The sequence below is a fragment of the Pyrus communis genome, chromosome 17, assembly GCF_041283825.1.
Source record: "Pyrus communis isolate YQ-2024b chromosome 17, ASM4128382v1, whole genome shotgun sequence".
Taxonomy (NCBI): domain Eukaryota; kingdom Viridiplantae; phylum Streptophyta; class Magnoliopsida; order Rosales; family Rosaceae; genus Pyrus; species Pyrus communis.
In genome coordinates this window covers 6,009,085-6,026,885 of record NC_142581.1, presented here as the reverse complement: position 1 = coordinate 6,026,885, position 17,801 = coordinate 6,009,085, and the positions used below count along the sequence as shown (strand labels likewise).

Here is a 17,801-nt window from a genome sequence, read left to right as displayed (position 1 = left end):
CCAAGCTTACTTTGTGTGTCAAGACAAGTGTAAGGATTGTATATTTAGTTTACCTACATATTTGCCCTTATTGCACAAGACCCAAGCCTACCCGACCCATCGCCGGAAAAGGTCACCGAAAGTTTTGATGGAACAGTTTTTCCATCATCGGAACTTGGCCGGAATATGTTTCCAAATTGTAATGATTGTACTGATGGTAGAAGAACCACATGATTTGATATCTAACACAAGTGTTTAATTTCTCCTAATGATATTTTTCTTTCTTTTCATCAATTTGGGGAAGAAACAAAATATATAAAACAGTGAAATAGAAGTTTCCATTAAAGGTAAGGGTGCACAAAATAAAATTAAAAGTTCTTACGTTCAACATGTATCTTCGTGTGTAAGGTAAATTAGCACAACACCCGAAACTTTAAATTTCAGAAAAATTGACTGCCATAGACGCTAGTCCCGAGAGTTGTAACTTCATAGATCGGGATAAAGACTTGTTATTAAATATGTTTTGTCGACCAATTGATGCGGCATATTTATCTATGCAGGTTTTATCGAGAATATATTTTGAAGGCGGCCTACCTTTTTCATTTATGAATCTTAGGGGATTGTATATTTATTCTTATGGTTTAAGAAAGTATGATATCCCTGGTTTAGCATGCATCCTCAGGAGCTCTCCTAATGTTTACACTATCCAAGTTCTAATATCCCCCAATAGAACAAATGGGTTAAGGCCGGTCTGTCATAGTTCAACATGCTTTTATATTTTAAAATACCACTGCCAAATCCCTACGATATGTGCTTTTCAGTTCACCTAACTGATTGATTCATTTATCTATTCTAAAACTAGAGTTCGAAATGGAATAAAATTTGTTGGACAATGCTGGCTGAAGAGCAATGCTAGGAAAACTGAAGCCCAAACTTTGAATTCTTTCCCGTGTCACCTAAATGTGGTGAAGATTCTTGTTGAGGCCGATATAGAAGAACTTGAGAGTGCAGTTAAGATGACAAGCTTTTCGCTTGAACAAGGTACAGGCTCGCAAGAAGTAGTTCTTCATTTGCCGCAATCTAAAGCCAATAAACTAGCTTATTGGGAGTACTATAATATTGGTCTATTGGGAGGGATCTGTCCCAGCATCTCCTCATGTCAACATATCACTATTTCCAGCTCCTTCCAAGTACACAATGGCTAACAGAACTTAAGTCCAATCGTTTTTGTTGTAGATTTCCTCCATTCCTCCTGTTTATTTTAAGTGCTGCAGGTTCTTTTAATGTTCCATGTTGAAGACTGAATGTATTGGGTTTTTTTATTTTGTGCTATGCATGCGACTTATAAGATGTACTCATGTAATAATGCGCCTAGTAGCTATACGTACCAACTTTACCGGAGTAACTTTCTTGGACATGATGGTGGTAACTGTTGACTTTCTCATTTCAACTGCATGCATTGTGAATGGAAGATAAGTTTCTTGGCCAATCTGGTTGCCACAGTAGCAAGTTTTTACATTCATACCAATTTTTTATTTATCTATTTCGTAATAGGGTGAGTATACGGCAGCGGTATGTGCACCTGAAAATAAGGGTGACTACATGTATATTGGCATTGAAGTTCGACCTACTATAGCTGTAGAGGTTTTAGTAGAACAGCTTAGGATGCGAAAAACAAAAACACTGGAGTTAGATTGAAAAACTTTATATTTTCTTACACTTATCAGCGCCCGTGTTAGGTTTCCTCCATTCATCCAAGCTGATTAAACCACTGTGGAAGGATATATAAAATCAGGATAATGGTGACGAGAGATGTCTGTTGATTATAGGTTGCTATATCATCATTGCCACGGCAATCAAAATTGTTAGAATCTTTGTTAGGTTGTTAAGTGATAGTGCAACTCACAAATGTAATTAGATAGTAATTTTCTCAGAAATACAAAAGCCTCATTTCTCTCTAAAGTTTCCCTCTAGTTCTTCATCTCTCTTAATTCTTCATTGTTCTTTGAGATATTCCCTTTGATTTTCTGCTCTATCGTTTACTGCAGCTTTTTCTCAACCCCATCATTCACAATTTGGAAACTCATTCACATTTTTGCTAAAGCAATCTAGGACAAGACTGGCACCTACAATTGATCCAAAGTGAGCGTGCAGTGCGATGTGAATATACACATGAAGCCTGGCCCTAGCCGGGCGAGTACAAACACCAGTGTAGCACATGATGAGTAGATAATATAATTATGATCATATAATGGTAAATCGATAATTCTAGTCAACCATAACAATATTCATGGCAGTGTAATTAAAGCATCTCATATTAGTACGCATACCTGTGCATCCCGCATAATTCAGAATAATTTCATAATTTTCATCATTTTGCCAATTCCTATAACGTCAATTTAATTATGCCATTACGTAGAAAAGACATTATTAATATATGTATGGAAACTCAAATAATATATATATATATATATATATATACACACACACACACTTTATAAAACAAAAGACCCACTCACAGGTACTTGCGAGGTCGCAGCCGTTCGGACGAGTAAACATGGTTTGTCAATGCTAATCGTACCTAAGCATAATAGAGGCACATTAGTAAAACTCAATTAAAACGTTTGAATTTGGAGAAATGGACGGCGGATTCGAAATCAACGCGTCGAAATACTCTAAGAAGGGTTATGGGCAAATTTTATAAAAAGTCAACGAAAAGTCAACTGTCAACCCAAAAAGTCAAACGAGAGGCCCCGGCGGTCAACTACGTTAAAACTTTGAAATTTCACTATATGGATGCTAAAAATGAACTTGGGGCGTTGAAATTAGCCTAAGAGTTTCTAAGAAGATTTCAAAAAAATCAACAAAAGTCAACTAATGGTCAACAGTTAACTTTAATGAAATATTTTATCCTCAAATAGAATATTCTATTAAAGTTAATTGAAAAGTTAATGGCCAAAAATTGAAATGGACTAGGTCGGATCCGGCTTTGGGCTTTATTTTTTCTTTGATCACCGCTAGTCAGAAACTGCAAAATGGCCAAATGTTTGGGTAAACTTTAAATAGTGATATCTCACTTGTTTCTAAACCAAAATCGACCCATAATATATCAAAGCGAAGCTAGGAAAGTGTAGAACAAGATTAGTCTGTCGGAAACTGGGTAAGTTCTCCTGAAAATTGAAAAAACTTTGAATTGCGATATCTTTGTCATTTTTTTAACCAAATCACATGTTCCCAATATAAAAATTCATCTACTCGACGAGATGAATCTAATTATGGTGGTTAGAGACCTTATCTTGGCCGGAATTAGCGAGAAACTCGCGGTCTGTTTAAAGCTTGTGATTTCTCGATTTTTCTTCAGCTTTTCATAAAACAAAACCCATGGCTAGGTTTGTGGGAATGAGATGAACAAGAATATGGTGATTATTCGTTGAAAACGGATTGGTTGTGGTGGTGTTTTCACAGGAGAAAGGAAGAGAGTTTGTAGAGAAAGATGAGAGAAACGAAGAGGAAAAAGAGAGCATTCCAGAAAAGTGGGGGTGGGCCCCACGTGGCACCCCAAATGCAACATGTGTTCAAACACAATTTATCAAAATACCCTCAACATTCAAGGGTTCGTAGAATCTTTGTTATAACTTAAAGTTCAATTCCGCTTGCATCCATACGTCCGTATCGACGAGTATTTCGAGAATACGGTAAAATAATAGCTCATACGGGTCACGAAATGATGGTCAATGAAAGTCAACAATCTCACCTCTAGGGCATTTTGGTCAATTCACTCATTTAAAATTAATAAAGTCGTAAAATTAGGGACAAGTTGTTACATTTTAGATTTAGAATTTTTTTATAATAAAGTGATCTATAAAATTTTGGAATATAATTCAGAAATTTATATAAATGACATTTTGTTTTTTAATTTTTGTAAAGTTCTGCGTGCATACAATTTGTTGGTCTTTCTTAATATTTGGTATATGCTTATTTATAATCCAATTAATTGTGAGTATGCTACAATTGTATGATAGATCCAGAACTAACAATAAAATACAAAAATTGATTACAAAATACATTTTAGTTAATAAAAAATCCAAATACTTTTTTATTGTAATAAGTTCGAAACAATTCAGAAAAATTTGAATTGAAAATTCAAATTTCTTGGTATGTCTAAATGCATTCTATTTTGGGAGTTTTAATGAAAAGAGTTTGAATTAAGTTTATTTTAACAAAAAAACATCTTATAACTTTATTTAATGAAAAATGATTTAAACTATAATGAAAATGACTTAAATTATAATGAAAACAAAAGTTTATCATAATAAGAAATAAAATGAAAAAAAAAGTAATAAAAAGTTGATGAGCGCGTCCATCACATGTACTATTTCTGAAACTGAACGGTATTACACTATTTTAAAAGTTGGACATTATTATAATATTTAAAAAATTGAACAGTACTACACTATTTCTGAAATTGAACACTATTTCGGAAAACTGAAAACTAATTATTTCTGAAACTAAACACTAGTACTACACTATTTTTGAAATTGAACACGAATACTATTTTTGAAATTGAACACGAACATTATACAATTTTTAAAATTAAACACGAATACCATATTATTTTTTAAACTAAACTCAAATACTGTATGCGATCGAATCTTGAGTGGATGAAAACATTGATGAGTCACCATCAAAGCAGCCTCTACATACTAACCAACCGAGCATTTTATTTTTACTGTGTATTTAATTTATTTACCTCCCAAAAAGAATTAATGATGACTGAAAGTTTTACCTGTCGATCATTTTCTTCTGCGGATCTGCAAGAGCTTCACTTTTAAAGGCAAACAAATTAAGTCCCAACAGTGAGTAGTTTTTACTACATGCGGACCCTCTGAGTGACCATTTGAATTAGAGTAATATTAGGGGACTAATTTTTTAAATCAAATTGCAAATCAAATTATGTATCACTAATAAGAAACAAGCATGTTAATCGACATTTAATTAATAATACAATAATCTACAATCACATCATTTAGTTTGCAAATTTGATTTAAAAAATTTGATCTACCTAGCATTACTCTTTGAATTATTAGAGTGACGTACGGTTCATGCATGAGGATCACCTTTAGACCTTCGACTTCGAGAGGTGAGGTTTCAAGATAGCTTCCATGGCTATGTGCTTAATTCTCCGCTATCAAGATTTAGTTTTTCCACTAGGATCCATTTGGTGGATAAAATCTCGTGTTTAAATTTAGATACGTTTGAGATCATAGTTTAGCATTTGGACAGTTCGGACGAGGGGAGGTGTGCAGGTGCTAGGCTTTGCATTTTTATTTTTTTTATTTATTCTCTTGTCCTTATCATTAACTAAAATTATTACATGATTTTTAGTTAAAATTCAAAATTTTGAAACCATTTTCATTAGTTTTTCTTTCTAATTTTCATTTCAGTATTTTCGAAAATATCTAAATTTGGAAATTTTATTGTTTTAGTTTGTAAAAGAAAAAATAGATGGTTACTGTTTTGTCCTCATTTTATAATTTTCTTTATTTTAATGTAAGTAGGGATAGTTTGAAACAAACTCAAACGCTGTTCCCGTTCTCACCTCACTGAATCTTTGAACCATTCAAACCCTAAAGCACGTAACTCATTCTCTCAACACAAACCAGTTAAACCAGATCAAACCCTAAAATTCATCATCACAATGGAAACAAGATCCACTGACAAGAAAAGAAAGCTTCTGCTCTTGTACAACCAAAATGATCAAATAAATGACGGCAATAATAGCAGAAGCACAAGCATTGGCCAAATCGACGATGACAAGAGCAGCAGAAGCAGAAGCATTGACCGAATCAGCGACCTCCCAGACGCTGTACTCCACCACATCCTCTTCCTCCTACCCATCAAAATCGTCGCCCAATCCAGCGTATTATCAAAACGGTGGGGTAATATCTTGTCCTCATTCCCTGACCTAGACTTCACCACCTTAAGCCCAAATATAAAAATTTCGTCCACTACCACCGGAAAATCACATTCATTATCAAAGTCGAACTCTCAAAAGTCTAAAGAAGCCGACTTCATAAGGGAAGTCCTAACTTTCTGTGACAAGCAATCCGGTATTCGATTCCTCAGATTTCGTTCCCGGTTGAGTTTCTCTCGCCTCAATGGCCTGATCCGCCTTGCGATCAGGCACAACGTGCAGGAGCTGGACGTGGATGTAGACACCAAGGATTACTTCAACTTCCCTAGATGTGTGATTGTATTGGAAGTATAAGCCGTCTTATAAGCCGTCCTACCTACAAAGTATAAGCCGTCATGTAAGCCGTCCTACCTACAAAGTATAAGCCGTCCTACCTACACACTTGTATCCCTTAATTTAGGGTGATTTGATCTTGTTACTTGAAGTCATGTATATAGATCCTTGTAACCTTGTAGAGAAACATAATGAGAAAAAACATTCTCTTCCATATTTTCCACATGGTATCAGAGCCGGAACCTTAACCGGCCTGACTCCATTGTTGTCCCTTCTCTTCTTCTGCACATTCGTTTCGATAATGGCAGAAGATAATCTTTTTGACTCAGAAGCTGAAAGCTTCACAGCTCCTCGCCCTAGTTTTCCAGAAGCTGAAGTCAACCCAAATCAACGTTTGTGTTCTGTGTTGTTAAATGAGTTTAACTATCTTCCATGGTCCAGATCAATATCTCTTGCCCTTGGAGGAAGATCCAAACTTGGATTCGTCAATGGAAGTATTGAAGCGCTTGACGTCGCATCACCGGAGTATGAAGCATGGCTGTGCAAAGACCAGCTGGTCATGTCGTGGCTCCTCAACTCCATGGATCCTAAGCTGTCTGAAATTTTCAGTTTTTCAGAATCCTCTAGTGCTCTTTGGAAGGCAGTCAAGGACATGTATGGAAATCAAAACAATGCTGCTCGAGTGTTCCAGCTTAAGAGGAATCTCGCAAGTCTTCAACAAGGTGATAAATCCTTTGTTCATCATCTCGGTTGCATGAAAAACATGTGGAACGAACTAGATATGTATCGACCACACACTATCGATGCTACCGTACTGTTAAAAAGGTCCGAGGAAGACAAAATCTTTCATTTGCTTGCAAGTTTAGGTTCTGAATATGAAGATCTTAGAAGCCATATTATAATGAATCCCGAACTTCCATCATTTGCAAGTGTTTGCACTACTATCCAGCGAGAAGAAGTAAGCAGAAAGGTCATGAATGTTGACGTAAAACCTAGTGTGTCTGAGGCTAGAGCTTTTGTGACAAATCACAAGTCATTTGGAGATAAAGTATACAAGGAAAAAAGGGCAGATCTGAAGTGTCTACATTGTAATAAGGTTGGACATCTAATAGATCGATGCTGGATATTGCACCCTGAGTTGAAGCCAAGGTTTGAGAACAAGCCTTTAAGAGATCATAAGGGCTCACACGCTAGACCACATACAAACAAGTACCATGCTGCTGCTGCTACATCCATCGGTGGGATGATGAACTTTACAGCCAATCCGGCTGACTTGTTGAATGAATTCTCAACCTACCTTCAAACCAGAAAAGGAAGCACAGGTGAAACGTCGACTGGGGAAAGTCAAACTGCTCTTCTTGGACAGTTTGCAGGGTTCTTAGCTGAATCTGGTCATGTACCTCAAGGAGACATTCCAGGTATCATGTGTGCTCTTTCAACTGCTCTAAATGTTAGTCACTCTCATGATTTTTGGATTATAGACTTAGGTGCCACAGATCACATGACAAATCAATATTCAAAGCTATACGATTTTGAAAGCTACACTAAACCATCACTAGTTTCTGTAGCAAATGGTAGAGGTGTGCCAGTTCTAGGTAGAGGGAAAGTTAAACTGATCTCAGAAACTGTTGAGTCCACAGCGTTATATGTTCCATCCTTTCCTTTTCAATTATTGTCCGTAGGAAGGATTACAAATTCTCTAAACTGTCGTGCAATTTTTCCCCCCCACAATGTTGTTTTTCAGGATCTAGCCACCAAGAAGCTGATTGGTGAAGGTCACTACCTAAATGGGCTGTACTATTTTTCAGAGGACCTCAATGTTCCAAAAGGGTTCCAAGTCAGCTCAAACCTAGAACATCGGTTGTGGCATCAACGCCTAGCACATCCCTCAGAATCTGTGTTGTCTACGTTGTTCCCTAGTTTATGCAAATCCTCCCTTGTATGTTAAATTTGTCATTTGTCAAAATCTACTAGACTCCCATTCAATTCTTCCATGTCTAGGACTAGCAAGTTTTTTGAGATGGTGCACTCCGATGTTTGGGGACCTGCACCCCTAGAGTCTTTTGATGGTTATAGGTACTACGTTATCTTTGTTGATGATTTCTCAAGAGCCACTTTGTTGTACCTCCTAAAATTCAAAAGTGAAGTTATGGATGCTTTCAAGGACTTTCATAATCTTGTCATGAACCATTTTTCGTCCCAAATCCACATACTAAGGTCTGATAATGGCACTGAATATACATCCAAAAATATGACTAACTATTTGAGCACCCATGGAATTATACATCAAACAAGTTGTGTAGGTACTCCTCAGCAAAATGGAATTGCCGAAAGGAAGAATAGGGACCTACTTGAAAAAACCAGGGCGCTAATGTTGCAAATGAATGTGCCTAAGAGGTTTTGGTCTCAAGGAGTTCTTGCAGCCACCTACCTTATCAACAGACTGCCTAGTCGTGTTCTGGATACAAAATCACCATCTGAGGTTATGCAAAACAAAAAAATTAATCTTTCCCATCTGAGAATCTTTGGATGTACCTGTTATGTTCATATTCAATCCCATCACCGAGACAAGCTTGATCCCAAAGCTGTCAAGTGTGTTTTCATGGGATACTCTTCCACCCAAAAAGGGTACAAATGCTACAATCCGTGCTCCAGGAAGATGTTTGTCTCAAGAGATGTACGGTTTGATGAAAAACAACCATATTTCAACAAATCATCAGATCAAAATCGTCAGGGGGAGCACTTCCTAGATCTCTTCCCATTGCCAAATCCAGTCGAACCAAGTGACTGTGTCCATTCACTACCTCACAACCGGGACTCTCATGCAACCCTTAATGACAACCTGCTTATTAGAGACGACACTGAAGCCTCAGAAGCACAAGTAGTTCCCCATGACCATACCACAACATCTATACAAGAGAGTGGAGCTGAACCTATTGTGATCCCAGCTCAACCCCGCAGGAATCCGACTCGAGATCGACATCCACCATCAAGGCTGCAAGACTATGAAACTTACCATGCAAGGTACCCTATTCACAAGTTTGTAAATTACTCCAAAGTCTCTCACTCTCATGCAGCTTTCCTCAGTAAACTATCCTATGAAAGTGAACCAAGGAACTTTCAAGAAGCTAATCGTCAAGTTGTGTGGAGGCTAGCCATGGAAGAATAACTCAAAGCCTTGAATGAAAATAAAACCTGGAGTGTAGTTCAACTTCCCAAAGGCAAGAAGGTGGTAGGCAGTCGGTGGGTCTATAAAATCAAGTTTAATTCTGATGGCTCAATTGAACGACACAAGGCAAGATTGGTGGCTCGCGGTTTTACTCAAACTTTTGGAGTGGACTATAAGGAGACATTTGCTCCCGTGGCTAAGATGAGCACAATAAGGGTTTTGTTATCTGTTGCAGTGAACCATGAATGGCCATTGTACCAAATGGATGTAAAAAATGCTTTTTTACATGGAGACCTCGAAGAAGAAGTCTACATACAACTACCCCCGGGTCATCCACAAGCACAGAATTCAGGTATGGCTTGCAAGCTTCATAAGTCAATCTATGGCTTGAAACAATCTCCTCGTGCCTGGTATGCCAAACTGAGCTCGGTACTTGAAAATTTTGGGTTCAAGAGAAGTCATGCTGATTCCTCCCTGTTTGTTCGAATAGGATCAGTTGGCAAATTAGTTGTACTAATCTATGTTGATGATATCATCATCACAGGTGATAACATTGATGAGATTCACACTCTTAAACATTCTCTTCATCAACAATTTGCCATTAAAGACTTAGGAGTTTTAAAATACTTCCTTGGGATTGAACTGGCCACTTCCCCCAAGGGACTTTTTTTTAGTCAAAGGAAATATGTGATTGACTTACTTCAAGAAGTGAAGATGATGGATGCAAACCAACTCGTACTCCTCTTGATAGCAAATTGAAGTTGGACTTGACAGGAGAACCTCTCAGTGATATCAGTTACTACCAACGATTGGTGGGTAAGCTTATATATCTCACCATCACCAGACCGGATATAACTTACGCCGTCAGTCTTGTAAGCCAATTCATGCATGCACCCACTGAAGCTCATTTAAATGTTGTTAAAAGAATTCTCAGATACCTCAAAGGCTCCATTGGTCGGGGAATCGTCATGAAAAACAATGGTCATACTCAAATCATTGCCTACACCGATGCTGACTGGGCAGGGAATGCTATTGATAGAAAATCCACTACTGGCTACTGCACGTTGGTTGGAGGAAACCTCGTGACATGGAAGAGCAAAAAACAAAATGTATTTGCTCGCTCAAGTGCCGAAGCTGAGTATAGAGTCATGGCTTCCACTGCATGTGAACTCATTTGGCTCAAGAGCCTTCTCTCGGACTTGGGGTTCTCAATCAACACACCTATGTCTCTTTTCTGTGACGATCAAGCAGCTATGCATATTGCCTCCAATCCGGTGTTCCAAGAACGCACCAAACACATTGAAGTTGACTGTCACTACGTTCGGGAACAAGTCCAGTCCAAGGTAATTCAAACCACATTCACTCGAAGCCAAGATCAACTTGCTGATATTTTCACGAAGTCTCTTGCTTCTTCTCAGTTTCAAAGTCTGCTCTCCAAGCTTGGATCAATTAACCTCCTTGATCCAACTTGAGGGGGAGTATTGGAAGTATAAGCCGTCCTATAAGCCGTCCTACCTACAAAGTATAAGCCGTCCTGTAAGCCGTCCTACCTACAAAGTATAAGCCGTCCTACCTACACACTTGTATCCCTTAATTTAGGGTGATTTGATCTTGTTACTTGAAGTCATGTATATAGATCCTTGTAACCTTGTAGAGAAACATAATGAGAAAAAGCATTCTCTTCCATATTTTCCACAGATTGCCAGTAAGTCTTTACGAGTTTTCAAATTGAAATCGCTTGACCCTGGTTTTAGATTGCCCCCTTCATCTGTGATGACCAGTGGATTTAAATGCCTTCAATCATTGTCCCTTTCACGTATTATTTTATACAACCAACCTTCTCTTGGATATGTTCACCAACTCTTCTTTCCCTATGCTCAAGAAACTGAGCCTGGATGCCTGTTTTGGGTTGAAACACCTTCTGTTTGGGTGCCGGGCGCTTCAGGATTTGACCTTGGAAACTGTTTTCAGCTTCAAGGATTGGATGTTTCTGGTGTGAAATTGGAGAGGTAGAAAATTGGGAGCTGTTTTGATGTTTATGTTGTTAAGAGTTGGGTGAAGCTTAACCCGCCGAGACTTAGAACTATTCTTTGGGAGCATAATGCTATTACTGATATTTGTTCTCTAGAGAATTTGAGTTCTCTGCATGACGCTTACGTTGGTTTCTTTCTTGTCCGTGAAGATATTAGTGTGGCAAAGCTTCAGAGTGTGTCCAATCCTTTTATGGGACTCTCTCATGTCCATTGCTTGACACTTGAAAGCCAGTGCATTGAGGTACTTTAATTTAATTAACGTTTTTTGGCCAGATATGTCGAAGTTAGGTTGCTAAGACCCTTAACTTTGACACTTGAAGTCTAGATTGATAGTCCAAAAACATAGTGGAACGACTACTCTAAATATGAAATCATATTATAGTTCTTCTCTGAATGTGTAGTTTTAATAATTCGATAACATAAAATTTGACAAAAGAACATTATCTTTGGAAATGTGTGACATTGTTAACTTTATACGATCATCAGTCTAGCTAGGTGGCTTTTTCAGTGAGAGGCATGACTTATATGGTTAGTCTTTTTTGCAGATTCTATCAGACAGTAATTATTTTGCAGTTGATCTAAATCCATTTAACAATCTCAAATCTTTGGAGTTGCATACGTGTTTCAACAAGAATAATATACCTGGATTGGCGTGCATATTCAAGAGCTCTCCCATGTTGCACACTCTGATTCTCAATATTATAAATGATTACAAGATTGTAAAGAGAGTAAGTATTAGAAGAATAATTTGGTTTATTTATTTCATTTTGTACTTAAGTAATTTAATATAATTTCTCATTTATGGGCATATCCAACAACGGAATAAGGATATGTGGGAAATGTCCAACTCAGAGGAAGAAAAGTACTGGGAATCCCAAACCCAGACCTTGAAGCCCTTCCTACAAAACCTTAAGGTGGTAAAGATTCATGGGTTTTTAGAGTACGAGAATGAAGTTAGTCTAACAAAGTTCTTGCTGAAGCATGGAAAGGCCTTGGAAGAAATGATTCTGTGCACTGGACACTGCAAAGCTAAATATTCTTTCCATCGACAAAAGATTAGGTCACAGATGATGGGATTTTCTTGGGCTTCTTCTAATGCTAAAATTGCATTTCACTGAACTTAAATTTGTACTACCTTCTTTTACTTCTTCAGTTCTCTTTTTCTGAATACATATGCACTTGTTACTAACGTTTTTTCTTTCACTTTATTAGGATAAATGTTGATGGACCGTTCACCATTTTCTCTTGCTTCATTTTGGGGAGTAGTAAACTGCACTTGAAATACCATCACGTAGTATTATAATCTCACTCAAATTTACAACATGAGTTTGTTTTCCTTTTATTAGTATAGCATAAAGTGGAACATATCAATCTTATCACCCGCTCATATTATAAGAACAGAAAACATATATATACCACGTGATCACAAATGTTTTTAAGAGCACACAAAACTCCATTTGATAAGTTTCTACAATGAAATATACATTAGATATGTTGAGAATGAATCTCATATTGATCGGAGAATGACTTTGTGTGGACTTCTAAGTAGGTTGTAATACTCCCCATATTGATAATTGGTTTTTATGGTGGAACCTCAACTTTCTTCATGGTATCAGAACAGGTTGGGTCATGTGTGAAGCCCAACGGCCACACGTGCTTCACATCACCCATTTGTATTGTTTACGTGCTTGAATTGAAAATTCGCCACATGTGAGGCGGCGTGTTGAAAATAAATCCCACATTGATGAAAGAAAAAACTTCATATAAATTTATAAATAAATTAGACTACTATATATATATTACTAATTAATTTATGACAGAACTTTAACATTTTTCGAATTGAGGCTTCGAAATAGTAAGAAATGTTTTAAAATTTACTCAGTACATGGAGGGTTGTTTGGTTGTGGATAGGTTCGACGTTCCTCCTAATTTTCTAAGCAATTAGTTCTAGATCTTGGTGCATGTTATGTGACAATATATCCAATTTGGCATGTGACAACGGCTATAAATTTAAAGAACTGTTGTGAGATATCTTTAGAAAACTAAAATATTCACTCTAAAGAGTGTTTAAGTTTGATGGAGTGCCTTCACATATATAGGATTCACTGAATGAAACTTTAAATTATATTTTATTATGCAAGTGCTGGCCAATATATAATTCCTTCGGATGTTCAGCTGACAAAAAATATGTTTTTAATCATATATGGAAGTTTCTTGATCTTACTACTCATCAGTAATCACGTCTAGAGATTTTTTTTATGTACTTAAAATACTGTGTAATATATTATTGTAGTACTCAAATTATTATAAGTGTATTTATTTATTTTTATTAGTATGCCCTAGAGGTGTCATAGAAGCATATAAAAAGCAGAGTACAGGTGTTGGGGGAAATTTGGAAAAGAAATCGATTTCGTGTGGCTGCACCTCATGCTTGTATAGATTTAATCTTATCTTCTGAATTTTGGGCAGGAATTTATTGAACATGAACAAGTTTTCATACAAGATATTGTGTTGCTTGGAGATGTCAATATTGATTTCAATATGCGATATGGTGTACATATATATATGCCATCAATATGATGTTCATATGTCATTGATATGCTGTTGGTATTTTGCCATAAGCAGATTATAGCATTTTAACTGAATATCGAGGCCATAACAATGCCATATTGGACGCCATAATTTTTTTTAATGAGTATTTTCTTCAAAAGAGAACTAGTGCATATTAGAGTTTAGGAAGAGTGCTATTTAGATTGTTCATTTTGCAACAATGCTATTGTGAATTTAAATTTCCGTCTTCTTCTTCTTAGACAAAATTGCACCTATAAAACAAATAACACCTTAGGTCAAGGCCAAGAGCCTCACGCGCCCATGATGAATTTGTGGGTTTTGGGGGGGGGGTGCTTTGGCCGAAGAACCTTCGATGCCAAAGTTAGAATTTTGAGTGAAAAGTATTTGGAGAATTTAGAGAATTTAGTAAGAGTGTAGAACTTAGGTTTTGGAGAAAATGAGGGTGTTTATATAGGGGTGTGGCCGGCCCATCTGGGAGGAGATGGACTGGCCACTTGGATGGTTTTTTGGGTGAGATTCATGATTTGTAGCTAATTAATAAATTAATTGACTAATAAATCAATTAATTAGCTAATTAATATAATTTGAAAGAAAAGATTCGGGGGTTACCTTATGGAGAATATTTGATGAGGATAGATGAAATAGGTTTTGAATAAATACCTATTTTGGGCACTTCTGACTTGATTGAGGGATGGTTGTCCACTGCTCGCGCATAGGAGTTCCGGTGTTCTTTGAGGGTAATTTTTTCCTTTTCACCCTAGAATCCATGTGTCACCTCTATATTCTTGATTATTTTTGGCTTCACATGCAAATGCCCCCACACCTGTTAGGCTACTTGCAGAAAAGGGCTGTAGGTGTAAAGATCTTCTTGCTTTAGGAAACATAAAATTGTTTCTTATTTTGATGTAGATTCCCTCTTTAATTGGAAATTAGATCCTTCTAGGAAAGGGAAATAAATCACTTCTAAAGTCTATTTAAGTCTACCTTAAGTAGATGATTAAATCAACTTTAGAGAGCAATTTATTCTACCCTATAAGAGAGAGAAAGCTAGAGGATATTTGTTCCCCTTCCCCTAGTAATCTTCTACACTTGCTTGTGCAAAGGACCGTCTTTCGTTGCATTCTTCATCTTTTCCGCTCCGCACCGAGGTAAGAAAAAATTAATTTTCCTTGTCCTCTTCTTGGATAGTGCTGTCACGGGGCAGCCGTTGGGGTGGTGCAGCACGTCAATTGGCAGGGCCCAGAAGTCGGCTTGATATGGGCCGAGGAGGTGTTGTGGCAGGGACCACTGCTTGGGCTGCTCGGCTTGGCTAGAGCCAAGGGCAACTTGTGCGGATTGAGGCTCTGGGGGCGCAGTGTTAGGCGAGCCGCATGGCTCAAGTCCTTTGGGCTCTTGGACCTGACACGGGCTAGGCCGGCGATTGAGAGAAATGAGGAGGTCACAGGTCTCATGGGCTGCTAGAATGCTAGGCATGCAGGCTTCTTACCTACTGGTCCGAGAGAAAAAAATGAGGGAAAAGCCAGTATGGGTTGAGCTCTCTTATTGAGTATCATGAATGACGTTGGCTACTTTGTCTTCTTCGTTGGGAGAAATGTGGGCTGCTCCCAAGAGATGAGGTAAAGAGGATCAAGGTGGATGTAGTGGCTCGTTTGATCGTTGTTGTGAAGCTTACTATAAATGAAGGTGGAAATAAGAGATCTTCCCCACCTGTTGAAGAGATGCCGGTTAAGAAAAAACTGAAGACTTCCTCTGCTGCTCGTGAGGGTCCGCTTGTTGCCGAGAGACCTGTGATTGACATGACTTATTCCAATGGGAAGAAAAATGAGGCTAGTATATCTGAGCATGTGGCACCTGCCATGTTGAGAGTAGGGATGGTAACGGATCGGTTTGGGGACGGAAATGCTACATCCATCCCCATAACCACGAAAATTAACCATATCAATAACCGCAAATTAACCATCGGGTATTATCAATAACCATACCTATCGGTTAACGGTTATATCCATCTTCGTTAGTACAAAAAATATATTCGCCCAATTGACGCATGATAATTTAGTAAACATTAATTTCGTTAATAAATATTTGATGTATAAAATGATTTAATTAATGGATCTTGTGGAGCATGAAAATTAAAGCTAAACATTGATAATGTTGGTTGATCTTTGATATCTCCCATAAATACCATTAAATTCTCATAGATTTTGATTCATATCAAAACTATTAACTTTGCCATAAAATGCAACTCACACAATACAATTTTTGTATTCTCAAGGTAATGGATACGGTGAATAATGAATACACACACACACACGTACATATATTATATAATACTTTAATATTATATATAATTATATTATATATTTTTGGTTCGGATTTGGGTACGGATATGGATTGAGGACCCCAATAACCATATCCAAAACCATAACCGAATAATATTCACGGATTTTCCCCATACCTAAAATATACCCAAATTTCCATACCCAAATCCAATCCATTTGGGCGGTTATCCACGGTTATCGAGTTTAACGGTTAGAATTGCCATCCCTAGTTAAGAGTGGTTAGTACGATTGCTGAGAGGATTGCTCGACGTAGAAGTCCTGTCATGCGCTCAGTGCCGAAGTCTGTACCAAGATGACCATTGGGAGATAAGTCTGATTCACCTTTGGAGAGGCTTGCTATTATGAAGAGTGAAAAAGTGGACTTTGCTGCTAAAGTGGCGCCAAGGCCTACTCCTCATGCTGCTGAGATTAATTTGCCTACTGGGAAAGAGAAGACTGCTCGCGTGGGCAGCTGTGAGAAATCCATTAAGCTTGTTTCTGGGAAGGCTGCTAAAATCTGTGTGCTTTTGAAACCAAATCTGCTTGAAGACATGAATGTTTGTGCCAAGTTTATCGATGGCGTTAGAAAGATTGTTTGCCCAAGTTCTTTTGCAAAGCATATGGCCGAGTATAGGAAGACTGTTTTACTTGTAATGATGCAGAAGATGGCTATTCTAGCAACCGAGTCTATGCTCATTGACTAAGAGGATACTGAGGCTGCCAAAGAGGTGGCAAAGGTTGTGGCAGCCTAAGCTTATTCTTCTACCGAGAAGATCGAGAGGTTGGAATCTTAGCTCATCACTTTGAAGGAGTATAATATCTCTGCCCCTACTTTTCTGTAGCTTGAGACCACTTGCCAAAAGATTGTTGACTTGAAGGCCAGGCTTGACGGGAACCAAGTTAAGTATGAAAGTGCAAAGAAAGAGATTGGATGCCACATACCTTAGATTCAAGATCTTAAGCGTGCTGTTTCTGAGCTTCGTTCCGCTGCTTATGCAAAGGATGAAGAGTTGATTGCTGCTTATAGCCAAGTGATCCACTTCAAGAAGGTCATTGATAGGCTTGAACCCCAAGTGTTGGAACTCCAAGGTACGCTAAAGATCAACGAAAGTTTGACGAAAGAAGTGGATAAGCTGCAGCACATCCGTGTTGGTCTACTTGAGGAGAACGAGTAGCTAAAATATGAGAAGGCTGGGCTTGAGGCTTCACTTGTTCAAAGTCAGGCCGATTTCTACAAGCTGGGTTATGTAAATCATCTCTTTGGTAGGCCGTCTGACTTCGAGTTTGCTGGGAAGACTTCGAAACCTTCTCTATTTCTCCAGAAAGCTTACTTGCCTTTACTTTTGAAGCTTCCATTGTTGAAGTAGTCGGAGAGGTTAATGCCTAAGCTGGAGCAACCAAAAGTGAAGAGTTGGATGATACCACTGCTGGGAGCGTTGTGGTTGCTGAAGGTATGGCGACCGAGTAGTCGTGGGATGTCCAAG

At 37.9% G+C, this 17,801-nt stretch overlaps 1 pseudogene; it reads left to right on the top strand.

Moving 5' to 3' along the window:
• The first annotated feature begins 5,677 nt into the window (after positions 1–5,677).
• Positions 5,678–12,617, top strand: LOC137709189 (putative F-box/FBD/LRR-repeat protein At4g03220; annotated as a pseudogene).
• Positions 12,618–17,801: the final 5,184 nt, after the last annotated feature.